We start from the raw sequence: 22,525 nt of genomic DNA on the forward strand, positions 1-22,525 counted from the left end.
AATGATTTGTATTTTTATCTACTAGCAATAAACAATACCATTAAAAGTAACATTTCAATGTACTTTATTAAATCCAATGAAATATATGCACAACCTGTATATTGAAAAATAGAATACATTGCCCAAAGGAATTAATGAAGACCCAAAGGGATAGATTTACCATTTTATGTATTGGAAGGTTCAATATTTTTAAGATGTTCCTTCTCTAATTTGCCCCATGGATTCAACACAATCCCTAACAAAATCCTAAAAGGATTTCTAGTAGAAATTGGTGAGAAAATTCTAAAATTCTTATGGAAATGTAAAGAACGTAGAAAATATCTTGAAAAAAAATAGAGTTGAAGAAATTACACGAGCTGATTTCAAAATTTACATAACTGTGATTTTGGTGTAAGATAGAGAGATTCATGAACAGAATAGAGTCCAGAAACAGACTCACATATCTAGCCATTTGATAAATAAATTGGGAAAGAAGAGGTTTTTTTGACAAAAGTTGATTAAACAACTAAATATCTATATGAAATATGAAAGTAGACCCCAATTTCAAACCATACACAAAGATTAATTTGAGATAAGTCATAGGCCTAAATTGAAAATTCAGAACCGTAAAACTTCTAAAAGGATCCATACTGTAATATCCTAATAACCTTAGAGTAAGCAAAGATTTCTTGGTAAGGACAAAAACAGAAAAACAAAACCACACAACTTTTAGCAGAAGTGAAATGGATTAATTGGAAATTTTCTGCTCATGAAAAGATTTCCCTTAAAAATGAAGAGATAAACCAAATGCAAGGAAAAATATTCATGACATTTATATGACAAAAACACATATTCAGATTATATAAAAACTCTTACAATAAACAATAAAATTATGAATAGTCTAATTTTTTTTTAATGGATAAATTATTACAACAGGCAATTTCCAAAAAAAGATATTCAAGTGAACAATAAGCACATGAAAAGGCACTCGAAATCATTTGCGATCAGGGACACACAAATTAAAATGAAAACCACAGGGGTGGGAGGCTCCGGTGGCGGGCGACACGTTCCGGGCGCCGGAGGGCGAGGGAGGCCGGGCCGGCTCCAGGGCTATGAGGCCCCCGGGAGGAGAGCCGAGCGATCGTCCAGAAGCAGCCGCACCTCCACGCAGACCTAACAGGATGGCATCTAATATTTTCGGACCCACCGAAGAACCTCAGAACATACCCAAAGGGACCAAGCCCCGTGAGGGGAAAGGAAGTGGTATATTTGACGAATCCACGCCTGTGCAGACTCGACAGCGTCTGAACCCCGCTGGTGGGAAGACCAGTGACATTTTTGGCTCCCCAGTCGCTGCTGCTTCACCCATGGCACACCCAACGAACCCAAGGACCACGTGTTCCTGTGTGAGGGAGAGGACACACCGGACCTCAGAGCCGCGGCCAGCGCCTCCCCCAGACAAGAGCCGGGCGCGCCAGGTGGCCCGGGAGGAGCAGCCCGCGCCCAGCAGCCGGCGCCCGCCATCGGCAGCCGGGAGCCCAGGCTGCGCCCGAGGCCTCGCTCCCACAACAAAGTCCTGAACCCGCCTGGAGGCAAGTCCAGCGTCTCCTTCTACTGAGACGCTGCTGCGTCCCCCAGAGCTAGACAGGAAACTCGAGAGATAGGATTTCAAAATTGTAGTTTCTTTAGCCCGAAGGAGCGGGGTGGGGAGAGGGTCTGCTGGGGGAACACCTGAAGCCGCTGCTCCGGCTCCACAGCCATCACGAGAAGCCCGAGACCTCGCCTCCCGGAAACCAGGGGAGGAAACGTGATGCCTGGTGTGGGAGGAGCTCTCGGGTGGGTGGGAGGAGCTCTCGGGTGGGTGGGCGGGGAGGCGGTGCCAGGCCAGGTGCGCCTGAGGCGTGGGCTCTTCGCGTCCTTGGTGTGCTGGCTAGTTGGGTATCTAGGAATCACTAATACAGTAGCAGAGTTTAAAGCCTTTGAGAGAAAACCAAAAACCACGCGTCCGTTGCTATGGGATAGAAGAGCAAGACACACTGAAACCCTAGCAGGGTGGGGAGGCGGGTATCTGGGTAGATCCCTGAGGTGCTGACGCCGTTTACCCTTCATGGACACGGTCTCCGTTCCTGCGACTTCGGCCTCAGTGTTTTTCGCTTCAGTTCCACAGATTTTCTTGAAACATCTTCATTGCTTTTCCTCAGCAGCTGTCAACAAAAAACCAAAATGTTGTTCTCAGTCTTACGCTTTATGGAAAGATTTTGCACCCTGATCTCCCGAGGTGCCCCCCTTCTGCCCTCTCAATCCTTGGCCAGATCTTATGTAGAAATCTCTCCCTTTCATCCAGGAGAGACTGGTTTGGGGCTTTTTACAGGCAGTTTTGCTTGTGAATTGTTCCTTTTTTCCTCATCAGCCTTAAGTCTAGGCCTTCGCTCCTCACCAGTGATGTGGACAGTTTCCTTCACCAGCGATACTTCCTTTCTGCAAGGCCACTAACTTCTACAGGACTTTAAAACTACCCAGATATATCCAGGTAATGGGATTGTTTAACTCCTTCATGTGTTCCTTTATATTCCTGCTGACAGTGGGAAGAAGAGAGGCTTGAGAATCTTGGGTTCTTAGGTTTGGATTCTGTCATAATAGCTCAAGAGCTGTTCTCAAGTACCAGCTTTACATCAGTAACTGTTGACTCTGGTCTGTTTCTGACATCTTTCTAGAAAAAAGTCTGTTGCTCAGGTACACCAAAGAGGAAGGAAAGTTTTCTTAGACCACCCTTTATAAAGCTTTGCAGAACCTCTGGACCATATTCACAGTTTCCAGACGAGCCTTAGAGACCTTAGGCTCAGAGATTAAATAGTTTGGCAGTAAAATCTCAACCGGCCCATTCCATGGTATTTGCCAGCAAAGATAATGGGCTGGCAAGAATTGTGCTGCTGTAATCTGTCAGGCGAAAGTTTCTCCCATTGAGCCTCTAAAGGGCTATGGTCTCGGTTCCTGTACTGCAGTCACGTGGGACCAACAGTTTGGGTTGGAGCTACTGGTACGAGTGCCTACAAAGCTAATGCAGGTGCTAAAAATGTCTTCATCATTGTTAAAGTGCAGTCGCACTCCTAGTGGCCTGGACGCTCAAGTGCCTGCAGGAGCTCCTTGCCAAGCTCCACATCCTCCACCGGCGCTGGGGGTTTCGCACGGTGCTTTGCCAAGCAAAGACACTCTGCCTTTCTGTCCCCCTGCTGACTTTGGAGCCAAGAGACACTGATTCCATGTGACTCTGTCAAGTGCTTCCTATCTCCTCCTTCCTTCAAATAGTCATTTATAGGAAAGTTGTCTGGAATTCAGAGCATTTTTTTCCACATTAAAAAATGTCATAAATGGTGGTTAGCTTTTAAGCTCAAACACACTTAGTTAAACAAACTAACTTGTTTAACTTACAGTAAGATGTTCCAAAGGTAGAAATGAACTATTTCTAACTTTTTTTTTTTTTTAATATACAAGAAAATGATTTGTGAATTCCAAATTGGATCGCCAAGAAGACCCTGACGTGCTGCTGGCCCTCAGGGCTTCAGTCTCACTGTCAGTTACGTGAGGGGAAGAGCTTTCTAGATCTGTCCCCTGGCAGGGACTTCTGGGGCAGAGCTGGGGATAGAGGCCTGGGGGAAGGAGGAAAACAACCAGAGCAGAGCCTCTGGGCAGCAGTGACCACGTCGCCTTACTTTTGTCCCCATCTTCCCTCTTCCTTTCCCTCCTCGGGGCCGTGGGCATAGGTTTAGAGAGCCCTGGGCAGTTTGGTTACTGGCAGGAGCAGCAGAAAAGCTTTTGCTCCTTTGAACCTGATGGGGGAGGCCATCTGTATTTGGAAAATGCTCTGTACGTTGGGGACTGCCTGTATTTGGAAGCTTCATTAACTCTTGGCATCCTTTTCTCTACCTCCAAGCTGCATTAAGAAATTACTCATCTGTATTTTTATTAAGCCTTAAAACTTTTTTTATGTGCATTTGGTGCCAACTTTTTGTAAGGCTGTATCAAAAACAACAAACCAGTGCTCACATGGCGATGTAACTTTGAGAGGAGCATTCTGTTATTTTTACAAGGCAGGAGTGGGTGTAGCCGTTGAATTAAACTTAGCAGTCACATACTGAGTCTTTGCGGGTTGGTCGTGTGCAGTGTGTGTGCGTGCGGGCAAGCGGGCGGACATGTTCACGTGTTTCCGCCACATCCATCCTCCAGAGTGCCTGAGCTCTACTCCTTCCCTTACAGATATTCATCGGTTGAAGGGGTTTGCCTTTTTGGTTTTTTTTTCTTTTTTAAAACCAGAAAATGCCCGAATTAATCTTCTCAAAGTTTATGGGTTTAAGGTTTTTTTCATTTGAAAACCAAAGACTTAGCTTCAAACAGAATGGACAGGAATGTGGCAGGGTTCTTTTTAGTTTCCATAAATTGAAGGTAATGCTTCTTTTTTCTCTTAACGCCACTTGTTTTCCTGAAGAACTTGCCTCTGAGTTGACTTTGAAACTGCCATTGAAAGCCTGGCAGTGAGTAGATGACGTGCTGAGCTATTAGAATCTGCCTGTAGATTCAGGTCTTATAGAGAAAGCATAGATTGTTCTTCCTTCTTATATATTAGCTATTTTCATATGTCCTACAAGCAAACTTAATATCCTTATGTGTATTAAGTGGACTCAGGGTGATGGAGCTTCTCAGACTGCCTGTCCAGAGAGCTCCACTAGAGGAGGCTGCCTTCTAGAAGCCTGCTGCATCAGGGCCAACTAACTGGACAGCACTTCAGAAAGAAACCCAACACGGGGGACCTGACACTGTCTTCACTTGTTCGTCTGAGAGCATGTTCCCAGAACAGGGCTAGCCACTGGCACCAGTACATCACCTATTTGTAGCAGCTGCTCCAGCCACAGGCAAGCACTGAGGTTTTGGAGTGTCACAGCCTGTTTGTCTCCAGAGGCCAGGCAGTGGCTGAGTCAGAGGAGCAAGGTGGGCTCCCGTGCGTTCTGGTGAAGAAGGGAAAGACATCTAAGGGTTCCCTCTTCAGGTCCTGTGCCTTGTCCAGAAGTACACTGGCTCTTTGGATGGAGCATAACTTGTTCTAACATCTTTGTGAGTTGAACCCTGCAAGGATGTCTACACCTCCTCCTATGTTGTCCCGTTCATTTCTTCTGAACTCGTCATATTCTTAATCCTTAGCATTCTTGGAGCTCATGCATGAAATATTCCTGTTCTGTGTGTGACTACAAAGTGTATCTGAACTTCAACTTAGGAAGAAATGAGAGGGACATTACAGGGACCCAGGTGACGTTTTAGCAGGCATTCGGGGTGGATACTTTGAAATTAAAGTATTGACAGAACTTTTGAAACCTGTGTGCCCATCTTACATTTTAGGGTCTTGTAATGAGAAAAAGAAAAAGTTGAATAGCAAATTATCTTTACAAATCGGAAAGGAAGCAAGTTCTAATTCAGTTAGCTTGAGCTCTCAATAGTGTACTAGTATTCTTCAGTAAGCATCAAGAATTATCCAGCATATCATTTTGTTAAAACTCCTTTTTCTTTAACCAGCTTCAAGTAACAAATCTGCCCAAGCATGTTAGTGATAAAAACTAATAAAGTTGATGCCAAGTCAAAAAAAAAAAAAAAAAAAGAAAAAACCACAAAGAGATATCTTTTCACATCTACTAGAGTGACAAATAAACAAACAAACTAAATATAGGATGGAATGTGGAACAATTGAAACTCTCATATACTGTTGCTGAGAGTATAAAATGAAAACCACTTTGGAGAATCGTTTGCCAGTTTCTTATTAAAATTAAACATACATCTACTCTACAACCCATCAATTCCATTGTTTGGTATTTACACAAATGAAATGAAAATATATATCTGCAATAAAGATTTATATGTATATTCATAGCAGTTTTATTCATAACTGCCAAAACCAGGAAACAACCCAAAAGTCTATCTACAGGAGAATGGACAGATTGGGATAGTTTCATACAATGGAATACTAGTCAGCAATGTAAAAGAATAAACTATCAATACACATGACATTCTCAAAATTATTTGGCTAAAATGAAAAACCCAGACAAAGAAGAATACATTCTGTATGAGTCCATCAGTATGCAACCTGAGGATTCACAAAACTATTCTACAATTACAGAAGCCAGAAAATCATTGCATAGGGAAAGGGATTTGAATCAACTGGAAAAGGACATGAGGGAACTTTCTGAGGTGAAGAAAACGTCCCAGGTATTATTTTGTGTTGTGAATGCACCAGTGAATAAAATAATCAAAACATATCAAATTGAATACTTAAGATTTGTGCATGTTATTGTATGCCAATTATGCATCAATTTAAAAAGCACTGAATTTACTTTACTCTTGAACCTGATTTTACTCCATTTATAGCTTTCTTTCTTAGTAAATGACAGCACAAACAGTTGTTTCAGACAAAAACCTAGGAATTCTCTTTGAATCTGCCCTTTATAACCCTATTTCCTATCATAGAATTTTCCTGAATCTGTCTTATAAATTATCATCACGGTGCATTTGGACTAGTAGCCTCCTAACTGGTCCCTCTGCCCCACTTTGCCTTGCAATCTATTCATCACAGTTTATGTAGTATGATATTTTTATAAAAACAAATGTATGGAAGCTTTTAAGGTTTTCATATTGATCTTATGGAAAGTAACAAAATATTTAATATTACTAATATTTTCTACAAAGTCATACATAACTAAAGACTAAATTTGGTCATAACATTTCTTTGAAGACCAAGTAATAGCCTGGCCTCACAGATATATAACAAAAACTCAATAATAATGACAATTTATTGACTCTCAAAGATTTGCCAGGGACTGTACTAGGTGGTATATACATAATCTCTAATTTCATCAGCCTCCAATGAAGAAACAGAAGTTTACGCCGGTTAGTAACTTCCAGAAGGTTAAGTTCGTGTGTGGTGAAGCTGGAATTTAAATTCAGGTCTGTCTGTCTGCTGAATTTCAACGATGTTACTGCTAATTATGTTCATGGATCTTTGGCTGCATATAGCTGTGTTTTATATGGCTGAGTATGATAATTACACGAGCCACACTAGCTAGCTGGGTCAATACCAACTATTTTTCTTAGGATTCTTGGTGATCAGCTCCCAATAAATAACATTTGAATGGGAACTCCCAAATAACAGGGTCTCCAAGTGTGTCAATTTATGTATTCTCTTTAGTAAATCATCATCATAATAGGGGAAGTAATGTCAGGAGTTTGCTGGAAGGCAACAGTGTCCACATAATTTATTAGAAGACCATAAAGGATTTTCTGAAGTCAAGAAAGTAACTGTTAAAACAGTACTAATGGTCAATATCTGAGAAAACAATGGGAGGGGAAGCCCCTAAAATATTTTTGAAACCCCAAATGAAAACGTAGCAATTTGAGATCATTGGCAGATATGTTTACATGAGGCTTCTCTTTAATTCCACAAACTCTCCAACAGTGTTTAATCCCCATTTCAAGAAAATGAAATAGAAAACAGACCACAAAAACAACAGTATCAGTAATAGCTGATACACCTACTAGAAACTTGAGGACATTTGGCAAGACGTGCTTAAAGAAACACAATCAGCACTGTGTACTAAAGGCATAAAGAATATGTCTATTTTTCAGAATGTACTGAAGGTAAGAAGCAATTTTCTAGTAATAGCCAAATACATCTCAGTCGTTCAGGGTTTGGAAGGAGGCTTACTTCTTTTTCTCACTTATGCTTTAATGTAAATCTTTGTGAAAAGTGAAGTGTAGGAAGGAAGAAGGTTGGCTTGAGATGAGTTGTTGTATTTCATGTTGTGGCCAGAAGAAAGTAGTAAATCAGGAGACACTGGGGTGCAGAGGATACTACTAGCAACGTGGTGATTCAGTGGATTCATGTGCAAGCCTTGGAGAGAAGTTTAACATGTAACGTGTACAAAAGTATATCAGTTGACACAATCTCACTTTGGCAGGCATATAGCCTATAATATAACCTATAATAACCATGCATCTCTACTGGTCCAGAATAATAAATATTTTGAAGGGTAGGTCACAATAAATCAAGAGATGTCTCTTGGCACTAAGTTCCTGACTAACTTCTTTCTTCTTATAATATATTCAACTGTGCTATTAGAGACTTATTATGATTATCACTAAAAGTATTCTTCAAAGGGTTTTGTGACAAAAAGTGAGGAAATGTGAACATACATATTTTTTCAGAAAAGCTGTAATGTAAATGAATATTATATTTTTGCTCAAATGTGAGGTTCTATTTCAAACTGAAGAAACAGTTGGTCAGAATTCACCAATTGCACTGCACTGTGGAAGCATATTTCAGTAATAGAATGTAAATATGTCTTATATTTGCACTAAAGATGGTTTCATGAAGCTAGGGACAATTCCTATATAAGGTACAAGTGTATAAGTATAAGCAAATATCATTCAAATTCAATAAATCATTCTTGAATTTGTAATAAAATGTGTATACAAACTGTCAGATTTTTTCAACAGAGTTGAACTACATGGTCTGTTATGGACTGAATGTTTGTACCCTCTAAAATACATGTGTTGAAACACTAACTCCCAATTTGACTGTATTTGGAGACGGGGCCTCTAAGAACATAATTAAGGTTAAATGAAGACATAAGGGTGAGGTCTTGATCCCATAGGATTGGTGTCCTTATAAGAAGAGACATCAGAGCTCTCTCTATCTCTCTTCCCACTCTCCTCTCACACCAGTGAAAGGCCTTTGGAGGAAATAACGAGAAGAGAGCTGTCTATAAGCCAGGAGGAGAGCCCTCACCAGAAACTGAATTTTCTGGCACCTTGATCTTGGACTTCCCAGCCTCCAGATGGTGAGAAAATAAATGTCTCTTGTTTAAACCAACCAGTCTGTGGTATTTTGTTATAGCAGCCCTAACTGACTAATACATGGACCTCAATTTCAAGCTGCCACAGCATTAGCTATGCAAAAGAGGAGGCTTCCCTAAGAAAATCATAAGAAATTGTTTAGCGATGTAGGTCTTTTAAAAGTATTTATTTATTGTTTATATTTAGTCAAGGTAATTTTGAATATAAGTACTTCCTTAAAATATTTTCAAACTATTGCAATTGATCATGAAAAATATCACTTCAAGTAGATGCCTGCATATGTAGTCTTATCTTCCTAAATGTAATAGCTGGAATGCATCATTTCATTATGTCAACATGTTTTCCATTGGTAAATATTTTCTCTTCATCATGAATAACTCCTTGGTGCTAATGAAAGCTAAGGGACTGGCATGAACAGCTGAAAAAATAGCTATAGGTAAAGACCAATTTATTTTTTATAAGAAAGCACTGCTTTCTGGAAATACCCAGGAGAAATATTGATAATTGATCATTGCTTATATACAAATCTGAAAATACCTTGCAATTATGAAATAGTTTTCCACAAGAATCTCAGAGAACTACCCAAAATATATCTAACTTGGATAGCAAGAAACTTTTTTAATTTAAAGCACCTCTTGGACACTTACAGTAGAGGTATTTTGATTTGAATTGAACTGAGTTGATTTGAATTAAGTTGAATATCTTATTTCTTCCTATAAAAATATAAGGTACAGTGAGAAGCTACTTACCAATATGGTAATTATGTATTTTTTTATTTCATGAAATTTATTTCATACAATAAATACCCCCTATAAACCAAATATTTAGTTTTTATCCTGAAAACTAAGGCATATTCACCTTAAGAAGTACACGAGAGAAGATTATAAGGACAGAGATCTATTGCAAGTAATGGAATTTGCCATCATTTCCTTCCATTTCTGCCTGCTTTCGTAATGTAACCCAGCCAGTGTGAGACTGCAACTATTTCTTACACAAGAGGAGTCTTTAGATGCTTTTGTGATAGTAAATGATAAATCGTAAAAGACCTGCTTGTGTATCATACAAATATCAAATGAACGCATGTCAAAGAATTTATTTAATTGAGGTAACTGGTATGATATTACAACCAGTCCAAAGGAGAAGCCAAAGAACTTCAAATTTATATGGAATAAATAAGTGTTGAAGTAAATGTGCAAATGACTCAAAACTGGCTTTTTCCAGGGGAGGTACTTGAGGAGTAGGGAGTGAGGGAAATCAATTAAATTGCCACTTGACACAATTTATTAACTTATTTGCATGTTTATTGACAAGATTTCTTTCTCATTGCTAACAGTTATCTACAACTTGCAGAGTTCTAAATTAGCTCAAAGGCAAAAAAAAAAAAAAAAAAAAAAAAAAAGCTAGAATTAGTAACCCAGAAAGTATGATAGTCTAAACAATGCAAAGTTTTCCGTTGTAGACACCTAGTTACTTTTTGTTGTTATTGTTTATTTCAAATTTCCTAATATGGGTCTTCCCTTGCTATTTAGCTAAGGTTATTCTGGAGATATCAAGTCTACGTGCCAGGAATTACAGGAGTAAACAAAGCAGCCTTGCAGACTAATCCATGTTTGACCTGTCAGGATGATAAATTCAACCTTAGAATTTTCCTTTCCTTAGAGTTTCAGCTACGGTCCATTGTCCTCATATTACTAAGTCATCAGAGACATGACTACCGTCCAGGAGGACAGATTAATCGAACTCATAATGTCTAGACAGTGTAGGAAAAACTTTGTGCTTCAAAGGAAAACTGTACATTTTCTATAAGACATCCTTCTGGGTTGTCTGATTCTGACTCTGTGGAAGCTATTGTACAAAAATAATTCTTTTCTATCAACATACAAATAAATTCTGTGAAGAGACAAACTTCTCCTGTTGTGGAAAAGCCAGTTTTGCTTCCACTTGTCTATTCGTTTCAACATTCCATAATTCTATATATATTTGTATTTCTTTAACTTCTTTGAGCAGGTTGTAACATCTTAGCTTCCTCATTAATGAGTTAACTAAATTCTTTAATATGTACTCGTTCTTACATCTGTATAAGAATCAAGATTTTCCTTTCCTTTGAAAATTATTCTTTAACAACAACAGTGGCAAAAATGTGTAGCATGACAGCCAACTGAAAACTATGCCTTAATTATAGCCAAATAGATCATATTGTATCCATTTCTATTAAGTCTAATAAATCAGCACTCTCTTTAAAGACAGGAGAGTTGACTTGGATACTGTCCACGGAGGTTGACATAAGCCTCTTCTTTGAAATCACACAAATATCATAAGACAAATATATTTCTCAATAACTTTTTGAGACTTATAAATTATGTACTTCACCCAGTGTAGTGAGGAAACGAACTCTACTCAAATTAACTCTATAGATTGGGAGAAATAAGTTTGCATTCGGACTATAGGGAAAGAAGAACAAGAACATATACCAAAAGAAAAAGTTCACTATCTTTAGAAACTGTGGTTTGTAAAGTAAAAACTCAGAAGAAGAAATAATGATGCAATAATAAATTAGTTACCTATTATTAAAAATACTAATGATTATATATAAAAATAAAGATTTTTTAAATAGGGCATCTGTATCAGTGCAGGTTTTATGCACAGGCAGTGGAATGCTGACTGCTTGATGGAATTAAATTAAATTTGGTTCCCCAAATCCAGAGAATTCCCCCACTATTGCCTAAAATACTATCATTATTTAATTTTTTCTTCTTTTAGTTAGCCTTCTCCTTAGGACTTTAAAAAAAATCTGTAATTCTGAAAAGAATGGCACAACAAGTCCTGTACACATCACTATGAATGTATTTATCAGATCTTTTTCCTCCACTACCTACAGATACTGGAATAATGTTGATAACATTAGACCCCAGTGGTGAAGGTGAGAGAGGAGAGAATGTTTGTAGGGGGCTTTAAGAGAGATTAAGGTGTCTGAGTCAGAAACAAATGTAAATTTAAAAGCTCAACACATCAATACCAGCCAAATTTGATCAATTTGTAAGTCTGTATTTATTTTTTACTTGTTCTGTCAAATGAAAGCTCTTTTCTTGATATCATGCATATTCACAATGTTAAAGAAAATTAGAACTGGATAATAATTAAGAAGCAAAACCAGATTTCATTTAAGAACTGTTGCAATAGGGGAAAAGAGACCTCAGTATAGAACTGGGCTCAATTCCAAATACAGCATGGAAAAAAATGGGAATTTTTAGCCCAGGAGTAGATTGGAGGTCAGTGGATGGAAAATTACTAGGAGAGAAACTCAAGGATAAGGGGGGATTCTGGCTAGATCTACTTGATAGGATTCTTGTCGAGGTCAGACAAGGGTGATCAGATACTAAGGAAGAGGAATAAGGAATTTGACCAGATATGGAGAGTCACCTGACACACCTGATCACATGGAGAGTGATCAGATATCAAGGACAGACATTGAAGGTGGAGGCCTAGAGAGGGATTAGAGGAGCATGACTACAGTTGTGTCAAGAAGAGAGTCCATGTCAACAATGATGCATCCAATACTCCTCTTTAAATGCAACCCAGTGAATTATAATTGGGTGAAGAGAAAGGGGTTTGGATGGGTGGGATTTTCTCCAAATGGAACTTCTACATGCTTATAAATGAATAAATTTAAATAAATAATTCATATAGTTGACAAATGGAGAGAAGAGTCTAAAAGCATATGAGACAACAAAGGTCTTTCCATAAAACTTCAACAGGAGAGCCACCCACTCTAAGATGTATAAGTCTGTATCTGTCACATAATCTCTCTAGAGAATAGTTATTAAAATTTTGGAATATGATACTGGCAAATTCTACTTCTACTGCCAATCCTGATGGAACTAGCTGCTAATCTAATTCAAAGTACAATGAGTGCATATAAAGCCATATCTTATTCTCCAATTCTACCAGAGCAGAAAGAAATAAGTTCAAAGAAGACTATCCAAACCTAGGACAGACAAATGTTTCTGAGATTAGATGTGATTTTTTTGCATTTCATTTTTAATATTTTAGCAGGTATCACTGGATATATCAAACTACCTCATTGTAATTTAGTCTCTGATAAAACACTTCACCACCTGGCCTAGTTCTTCCCAACACCTTCACCAGTTTTCCCAAACTGATAGCAAAAGAGAGTCATTTGTTTTATTTCTTGATCTCCTTTTTTACATCACGTTGAGTGATTCCCATTTAATACATCTCATGAGCTGTTACTACAGAATGTGAAGGAATGCAAATGATCTGGCTGGTACAATTGGAAAAAACATTATAATTGCCTTGAAGTTAACAAGGGGCCTCTAATTAGACATGTTAATAGGACAAAGATGCACAGTGTTCTGTTTAATGATATCAGTTTTATGGTTGGGATTTCCAGCATTTCTCATATTATGTTGTATGTCATATTAGGTAATTAGTAAATTAATCCATACTTCACAGTGTGGTTTTAAAATCTAACTATACTTGTACTGATATGTGTTTCCTTTCTTTTTACATTTTCTTATGACAGGAAATGTCTTTCAATACTTAGTAAGTTAGTAAGACAGACAGGTATCACTTTCCCATCAGAACTCTACTAATAACTTGGTATTGATGTATTTCTCCTCAGATGTCCCTGGATTTAAAATGTGGGTTAAAATATTTTTGCTATAATCTAGCCTCTAAAATAGAGATGCACACTTAACAAAGGCTAGGCATGCTTATGAAAATGCACCCAATAAGATATGACACTTACAGGGCACATAAAAGCAGTAAATCCAAAAAGTGGTAGAAAAAAAAGTAAAGCAGGAAAATTACTTTTGAGCTATTCATATACTTCAAGTGCGAACAATGTTATTCCATTGTTATAACTGAAAAGCAATGTCCAAAATGTGTCTAAAAAGCAATACCTACAAATAAGTTAAAAACTGTATATGCAAAGTTATTTGAACAAAAACAATTTTCTTTATTGTACTTGATAAATAGTTATTCCAAATGGAATAGAGAGTTTTGAAAAATGTGCAGTATTTTTTTCTATCTCTTAGGTACTTTGATTTGTGGCATAATTTCCCTTTATAATTTTTTCAAATAAAGTTGTTTCATCTGCAAAACCTAGTGATTTTATGACCCCTGGAAGCATTTTCTCCAGGTGTAGTTTATAATATGATCTTAGTATTTCAGATTTTTTTATTATTATTATTTCAAGCATTTGGAGAACCTGAGGGGAATCTCTTAACAGTCAAGAAGGTCATTAGGAGTTGGCTGTACAGTTTCATAGTTCAGTGATATAAACTATTATTCTTTTCAAATGTTCAAGAGATCATGCCAACCTCCATTTTGGACTGCCATTAGAAAGGAGCGCCTGTGACACTTCCGTAAATTGGACACTGTGAGCGTAGTTTACATGATTATATCTTGTAAGTGTAGCATTTAAAGCACTGAATTGTGATGACTTTATCATAACTGAAGCCCATATTTCACCAATATTTTGTGAGGTACTGGGCTAAGTGCTGTGATGGATACAATGAGTAAAGAGAATACCTTTAATTTAGAAGACTGCATATGAAAAGATAATTAACAATGCGTGGTGGAAGGGAGAAGAAGATTTGAAATGGATCGGTGCTCTACCATTAGCGGTGTGACATTGGCCAAATCCTCAACACTGCTAAATTTGAATTTCCCAGGTTAACTGACCACTAGGACACACACAGGGCTGTTGTAAAGATAAACTGATGCCATATAAGGTAGTGTGTAATCTGGAAATAAATTTTTAGATTTTGTTTGTTTTTAATACTGATAGAAAAGGGCAAATATAAAGAAGTTGAAGAAACAAGAAAGAAAAGAGGATGGATGAATCAATATTATGAAAAATCTCAGAAATGACTGGCTTTAAGAACAAACTGGGGGTTAGTCTCGGTCTAAGAGACTGAGGAAAAGAAGATGACTCTAGAAGCAGACATAGACATGTTTATAGGAGGATGGGGAGTTAGTAAAGAAAGTTCATGCTTGGTGGTTTATGCTCTTCTCTCTTTATAATAGAAGTCAAGGTTGTCTCTCAAGTTGCCAGAAAACAAAGTAAGCTGCATGACATACAAATGGAAGAATCAGGATAGTTGTTGAAATAAATCAGAGAACAGCTGTTGAATTGTGTGATTGCCTCTGGTCATACACACGTGTAGAGAAGTGAAAGGCAATTTTTAACGTTTTTCGTTTGCAAGAGGATTAGAGGGGATGACAGAGGTCAGGGAGGCAAAGGAATTGAGGCTGTTAGCCAAGGGACCCTTAAAGTGAAGAACCGAGTGTTTAGAAAAGGAAGGAATGCCTCAAGTAAGCCCAGAGACTAGAACAAAGAGTTGGATGTCAAGAGACTGAAAGTCTCAACAAGATTCAAAAAAAAAAGAGTGTAAGGAATACTGGCATGATGTCTGAAAAGAAATGATGCTGTAATCAGAAAGAAAGACAATGCAGCTTAAGCTTTTGAAAGGGTTCAGAATAAGCCTCCCCAAGATGTGCCACTTTGGCATGTGGATTATTTTGAACTAAAGGCAATTAAGACCCTGTGGGCTCAAGAGAAACTTCTGCCCTGCCCTTAACTACCTAGAAGAATTTAAATTTGGGGCTTTTTCAGAATGAGAATTATTATTAGAGATAAATTTTATATGAGTGACCCATCTGCATGGCAGAACAAACATCTAATTACCAAACATCTGCTCCTCTTATTGTCCTGTGAACTGCTCTCCTCTCCTCTGAAGCCTCTGGTTCCTTTCCCATTCCTTAGCTCTGGATTGCATATATACCTCATTTTACCCTTCTGTCTTTGAACCTCTCATGTATGTGGGAGTTCCTGTGCATACGAAATTAAATTTGATTTTCTCCTGTTAATCTGTCTCATGTCTACCAGTCAAATGAACCTCTGAAGGGTAAAGGAAAATACTTTCTTCCCAACACTCTCTAATCCTACTTTGTGGAGGCTCCATTTCAGGTGAAGGCAAACTTCAGGATATGGCAATGAAGATAAGTTACTGAAGAGAAATAGAAGGGGAAGACACTAACATAGAGGAAATAAGGAGTCATGAGATTTGGGATATTTTGGGGTGATGTATATGGTGAAATCATATAGGATGATAGAAGGTGGAAGGGTGGGGATGACTGTGAGAAAGGAGTCGTTGTCCTCAATAAATGCCTGAAATGTGAATGAAAATGTATATTTTTTATTTCGATACATTTATGTAACTTTATATATATGGAAATGAAAAGTAAATGAGGGAAATAAGATACAGGCAGGATAGCAAATGGTCCCACTTTCATGTTGAAAGGTCTTTGTATGAGTTTTAAAATTTTAGGAAAATGACAGTACTCATAATCTCAAAAAAAGTGAGAAGCCCCAGGGAATGAAGAGATCTACAGAAGAAATGATGTTTTCTGGGGATAACCAGTTTTCTGATTATTCCAAGAAATGATAGTCCTTTTAAAATAAAATATAGATTATATAGATACCTTCTATAATATAATGTACTATCGATATTTGTAATTCTCAAAATGTGGTTTCTAGTTGTAGATGATAAACATTATAGACCCTGATATAATATTACTTGTTGACTTAGGAGTTCAGATAAGTATTGAATCACGCTGAATTAAAGAAACTAAACATTAATTGCATTAATTTAATAACATTAACATTTGCCTTTTTTTATTCCCCCCTTTGTCTGAGACATGTGCTACATGAACTAAATTAATTCTTGACGTAATATGTTTCTTGGTTCCAGTTTTGCCTCTATCATCCATCATGTTTTTACATTTGGATTTGAAATGTACATTAGTATGATAAAATGTTTTCCCCATCATTTTCCCATGAGCTGCTTCTCATTTAGTTAAATACCTCTTCAGGGGGCTGAGACTCCATTGATTTCAAAGCGAGATCAGCATGCAGATGAGATTTTTAGACCATAATGAATAATGAAAAATTGGACTCCTCGTCACACTTCCCCAAGAGGGAAAGGCTGCATTCAGCAGAGCCAAGGAAAGAAAACAAGAATGAAAAAAATATAGAAACCAAGGGAACAGCAGGTAGAAGAATTAGTCATGGTTGCTCTGGAGTATAAAATTTTACCTCCAATATACTGCCAAAAATACTGAATGATTTCATGCAACATGTTATTCTAGCTTTTACAAAAAATGGGTTTCTAAGATTTTCTTTCTTTTAATGTCCTTGTGTTTTCTTGACTTTTTTACCTGGTTCCAGTTTCCTTCGATATTTTCAGAGGATAGCATTTTTAGAGCACGTTGCCAAAACTTACCCACACGAGTCCTATTGACCTTGATCAAGGCCACAAGGCAAAATCCGCAGTCCTTAGCTTTGAAAATTAACTTGATATTTCCAGTCATATTTTCATCTGATTTTGCTATTCCACCTATGAGAATTATTTCTCTGAGAGTTTTGATTTACTTCTATTAATTATTATTCAAAAATATATGCTGTAAAACAATTGCAACCAAATACCAAAAGAATGAAAACAGATGGCAGTGTAATCTAGAGAAAGAATTTTGCCTGGAGATGTGGTGGAGGAGTGAGGAGAAAGATACAATATAGGCAAAATTTCCTAAATTGTCCTCAGAAAGTTAACATTAAAAGTGACTAAAATAAGTTTTGCTGGTATCTCTTTCAGTTTAAACATGTTTATATTTCTAAGGTAAAGATCTATAAAAAATAATCCAGAATTTAAAGAACTAAAATAAATCACTTTGTTTCATGGTCCCTCAATTACAACATTAGAGCCCATGTTAGACCGAAGAAAAGATTTACCAAATGAATTTAGAAAATATGCCATCTGAATGATAAAAGTGAGCTTGAGAATTATGTAGTAATTTGAATAACTCATTAAAAATCTTCCTCAGTCTTTAGGAAGTTTATGTCCCTTGTTGTTCTAGCATTACCTTTGTAGACTTTACCCACCCAGCATCCAAACAGTTGGTCAATTTCATCAGCTCCTTTAAATAACGCATCTAGAAAGTGAAAAGGAGTCTGAACATCTGAGGACAATACGTTTCGCCAGGTTAGGAGGGGATCCTTTGATCTCATTAATATCCACAAAAAGGTGCTGAAGTGAGGGACTACTCTGGGAAAGCAGGCCTCCAGGGCACAAGATGAAGATGTAAGGTCAAGTTCACCAGATATTAATCAGTTAAAAATACCTCTGCCTGAAAAGCCTAGTCCAAGATCCGCATGAGGCAATGTACTTAACACCTCCCAAACTCCCTTTTCAGCACAGATTACCCACTACACTTACAGCGCCAGATGGAATCTTGAAAAAGCTGTTGCAATGTAATCAGGCATCAAAGTTAAAATGAATTTTACAAACAGTACTAAGGCTAACTACATTTCCAAACCACTTTTGGCATATTTCTTTGGTCTCCTCCATTCATTTTGCCAGCAGTCGTTGATTTAAAAGGTTATATGAATGTGTGTATTTTTTTTCAAATGTAACATTTACAGAGAAAGCACTTATGTAAATAAACCTTTGGAAAATGAGGCTGTTATGATTAAAGCACTAATGTGGGCATATGCCGTGGAGAATACTGTTCTTTTTCTTTAATACTATGTTAAGGAAAAGTTATTTAAATAAATTCCAAGTAAACATTTTACACATACATTCACTATTCTAGACACTCAATTTTCCACAATATTATACAAATGTGTGTGAGTGCTTTTTAATTGGAAAATATCTTTCATGCTTTTCCTAGTACAGAGATCATAGGGAGCACACACTCTCTTATCTCATATATATGCCATATATACATATGTGTGCTAAAACACCAGAGCCAACTCTGGCTTTTATTTTACTATTCTGTATAATTCCACAGGTATTGACATATGATACCTCTGATGCAGCTACATTTGGCCAACTCTGCACTCACCAGGGAAGAATCGATCTTCAGCTTTCATTAGGTGATAGAAATAGACGAGTGGCATAAAAAATTGTTCTTAAAAATAAATAAGAGAATTTTCTGCCTGGTGACTACCCCACCACTGTTCTCCAGGAATTTGAATTATTGAATGGGCTAAATAAAAGCCGTTTCTATTCTCTTTTTGCCCAGATGAACAACCTGAAATGCAAGTTGATTTTTTTTTTAATTCTTTTATCCCCTCAGCTTGGTAGGACTTATCTTTGAACGTTCTGTTCTGTGCACTCTGCATGGAGTGCTGCCACGTATTTATCTAGCAACCTCTAAAAAATAGAGAGCTTTAAAGAAAATAAAGACCATAAAGCCCATAATATTTGCCAAACTATTAACAACGATGTGCAATTGTGAGATTGCTTGACAGGGAACTTCACAGAAAGCTGAAACTTTTCATTTCTGTAAAGTCTTTTTTAATCAATGGCTTCAAAGTTGTTCTCGCTGTGTCTGCATGAACACAGGAAACCACACATAGCGATTTTAATCTAATTAAATTCCACCAATGTTTGTTAAGCATCTACTATGTGCAAGCACATGGTTTGGTGGGACTGTGGACTATAATATCCATTTCCTCACTAGTCAATGAGGTTTAATTTCAACACTAAAACCTCAGCTCAGCATCAACAATTCCTAAAACTTTTTCTTGTCTTCCACCTCCCCAGTGACCAACTTAGATACAGTTCACTTTTTTCATTTTGCAATGTTTGCTTCTATGTCATTGCACTGACCCTCCTGGATTGTAATTGTTTGTTGTAATTATCTCCCACTCTAGAAGGTTTTTCTTGAGGTCAAGAACTCTGTCTTATTCCATGTTGGGCAGAGATTAGCACAATGACAGAGAGTTGAGTGAATAAATGAGTGAATTAGGATACAGTCAAGAAGTTTATAATCTCATAATGCAGATAAGTACAAAGTATCCATGATACTTACAAACCTTTTCTTAGCAGGTAATTTGCCCTAAGGTATTTTAGTATATTCACACATTAAACCATTGAAGGCAGAGAAGAATCATTACAAAACATAAAAAAATTCAAAAAAGTAATTAAATAAATATATATTTGAGATAAGAAATAACAGATTCAATTTAAATTAATTTCCAAAATACAGTAATGAGTTTGGATGGTAACACATTTGCTGTTCATTGGAAAGAGTGCTCTACTGTTAGTATTAACATTAATACTGTAGGGCTTAAGAATATTCTGCTACTCAAAATACTGAAACTTCATCATCTACCAACATGACTAATTATTAAAAAGTGACCGGAATTCAACTTCCTAAAAACAGTCTTCTACTTCTAATTAAAGACACATTATTAAGAGAAAATATTTTATCTTAAATATTCTTTTGAAAATTAACATAAGTATACATTCAAATGGGAAATTTAATATTGATAATTTTTGCATATTGCTTTTATTTTTCATTTTGCTTTGATTTTCGGAAATGAGAGTTAAACTCAAAGTGGGGGAGTCATATTGGGAGGCAGCTGGCTTTTAGTAATCATAATGAAAAATCTACTTAATCAAGGAAATTTAGTAAAAGCTTCCATCTTCTCTGCTTGAATTATAATATTACCTGAAATAATTAACTATCCAAGATTATTTACATATTCGGCCCACAAAGCCACTTCAGTCATTATGTGACTTTTCTATTTGGTTTAACACAAATTCCCAAGACAGCTTTAAAGTTATTTGGATTGTTCTTTTCAATATAATTGCAGATTTGTTCATGGAAATGGAAATTATTTTTTTATTCTGCTTGGAAAATGAACTTCTCAGAAATTGAGGATTTATCAGCAGAAAGAGCATTTATTGTACTTCCTCTTTGAAAGATTCCAGGAATTCTTATCAGATCATAGAATGGGCGATTCAGGACATTGAGTCTTGTTGGGTACCTATGGGGATTAGTTGAAAATATCAGTTATTTCATCTGCTTTTAACCAAACTATTCTCTGGTTTCTGCACCCGAGTCTATTTTCCAAAGAATAGCTGTATTGTGGAGTTCTGTCCTCTTCCTTCGCATATATTCATCTCTAATACATCTATTAATGTCACAACCTTCTTGAGCTAGTTGCTCAAAGTGAATTTGGACCCAGACTATTGAAAGCAGTCTTCACTTTCTAGTCATTGTCAGGAGAGGATCCAGCACCTCCTTTTCCCCTTACTTTTTTTTATGGTCTCACATATTCCCACTTCAAATACAGCAGATATGCCATGTACCAAAAACTGTCTAGAATTCTATTTAAATATAAAAGAATGCACACAAACAGACTCCAAGTTGACTTGTGTTGCTTTCTTATTTATGACTAACTAGCAGAGATGTTAACCACCTGAAGAGATTACATAATAGACTTAGACAGATGAGCTAGGTGCTCCTTTAGAATTATACACGACATTTATAAAAACTTGTTTTTGTTTTTAATCCCCCTAGGGACAGGGTTACTGGATTTAGCAAACACAGTACAAAACACCCAGGTAAATTCAGATAAATCGAAAACTTGGAAAAATAACATGAGTAAACAACAAATTTTTTGGTATACGTCCCAAATATTATGTCTTATATTTTTATATGACAGTTCTACACAGGGAAGTCTTCAATTTGTCGAAGAAACACAATGTCTTTGGAGTTTTCAAGCCCAGTGCCATTGTATAAAGCAAATGTTTAACTCCATAATACCGTGAAGAAAAAAATTAATTCATTTAAACAACGTCTTAATGTTATGAAGTTGGTAGTTTAAATTTTCTTCTAAGTTGTTATTTTAAAGTTTTCAGGCCTAATCATTCATATTTATTTGACAACTCTTGTGGTCTGGTAAAAGCTAGAAATGATAATAATTTAAAGAACCTTACAGCTTAAAAAGATCTCTGAGCTTAGGGTGAATTAGTCAAGTCACTATTTATAAGAAAGACTCTGTTAACTTGAAATTGCTAATTAGATACAGTGGGCACACAAGACAAGCGCTCAGACGGCTAGGGTGGAGATCTGGGAACTGATAAACATACACAAAACTTTTGCAAAAAAAGAAAAAAAATCAAACAAACAAACCAAATTATCAGATGAAATAGTAGACACTTCACATAATGGTCATGACTTATTCATATGTTCAAAATACTACATTCCTATAGCACTCAGTTTGCAACACCTCTGCCCTATAGAATAATCATTTTTGTGCTAGTTATCTATAAACATAAGTTAATAGTCCTTTGTGAATTACAAAAGCACAATGGGTATAATATATGTTGACCGAGTCTTGATTTCATTAGCTTAATCAAGTATTTGTTACCTTAAAATAACCAATGGTCCAAACACAAAATTTTTAAATTGTGTCAATATGTACAAAATCCACTGGAGTAAGGTCTTAAAATATTGTTCACTAGTTTAGTGTGGACAAATGCTGTAGTGGATTTGACAGCCAAAAACTAGAAATACTGGCATCGTTTTTAACTAGAGAGGATAGTTTAAGCAAGGAAAAATATAGCTTTATCTCATTTATGAATATAGATGCAAAAATTCAAACGATAGATATACAAACTGAATCCAAAATAACATAAAAATATACACCATGACCAAGTTGGACTTATCTTAGGAATACAAATAAGCTTTAACATTGAAAATCTATTAAACCCTTTAATAATAAACCTACTATATTAAAGGGAAAAAGCACAAGAGCATCTAAGAGATGTAGAAA

General features: G+C 36.7%; 1 pseudogene across 1 annotated transcript; it reads left to right on the forward strand.

Annotated features, from left to right (window-relative positions):
• The first annotated feature begins 1,044 nt into the window (after window positions 1–1,044).
• On the forward strand, window positions 1,045–1,728 carry LOC309605811 (jupiter microtubule associated homolog 2 pseudogene; annotated as a pseudogene). Its single transcript has one exon. The product of its transcript is annotated as a jupiter microtubule associated homolog 2 pseudogene (transcript).
• Window positions 1,729–22,525: the final 20,797 nt, after the last annotated feature.

The sequence above is a fragment of the Balaenoptera borealis genome, assembly GCF_965194805.1.
Source record: "Balaenoptera borealis genome assembly, chromosome: 1".
Taxonomy (NCBI): Eukaryota; Metazoa; Chordata; class Mammalia; order Artiodactyla; family Balaenopteridae; genus Balaenoptera; species Balaenoptera borealis.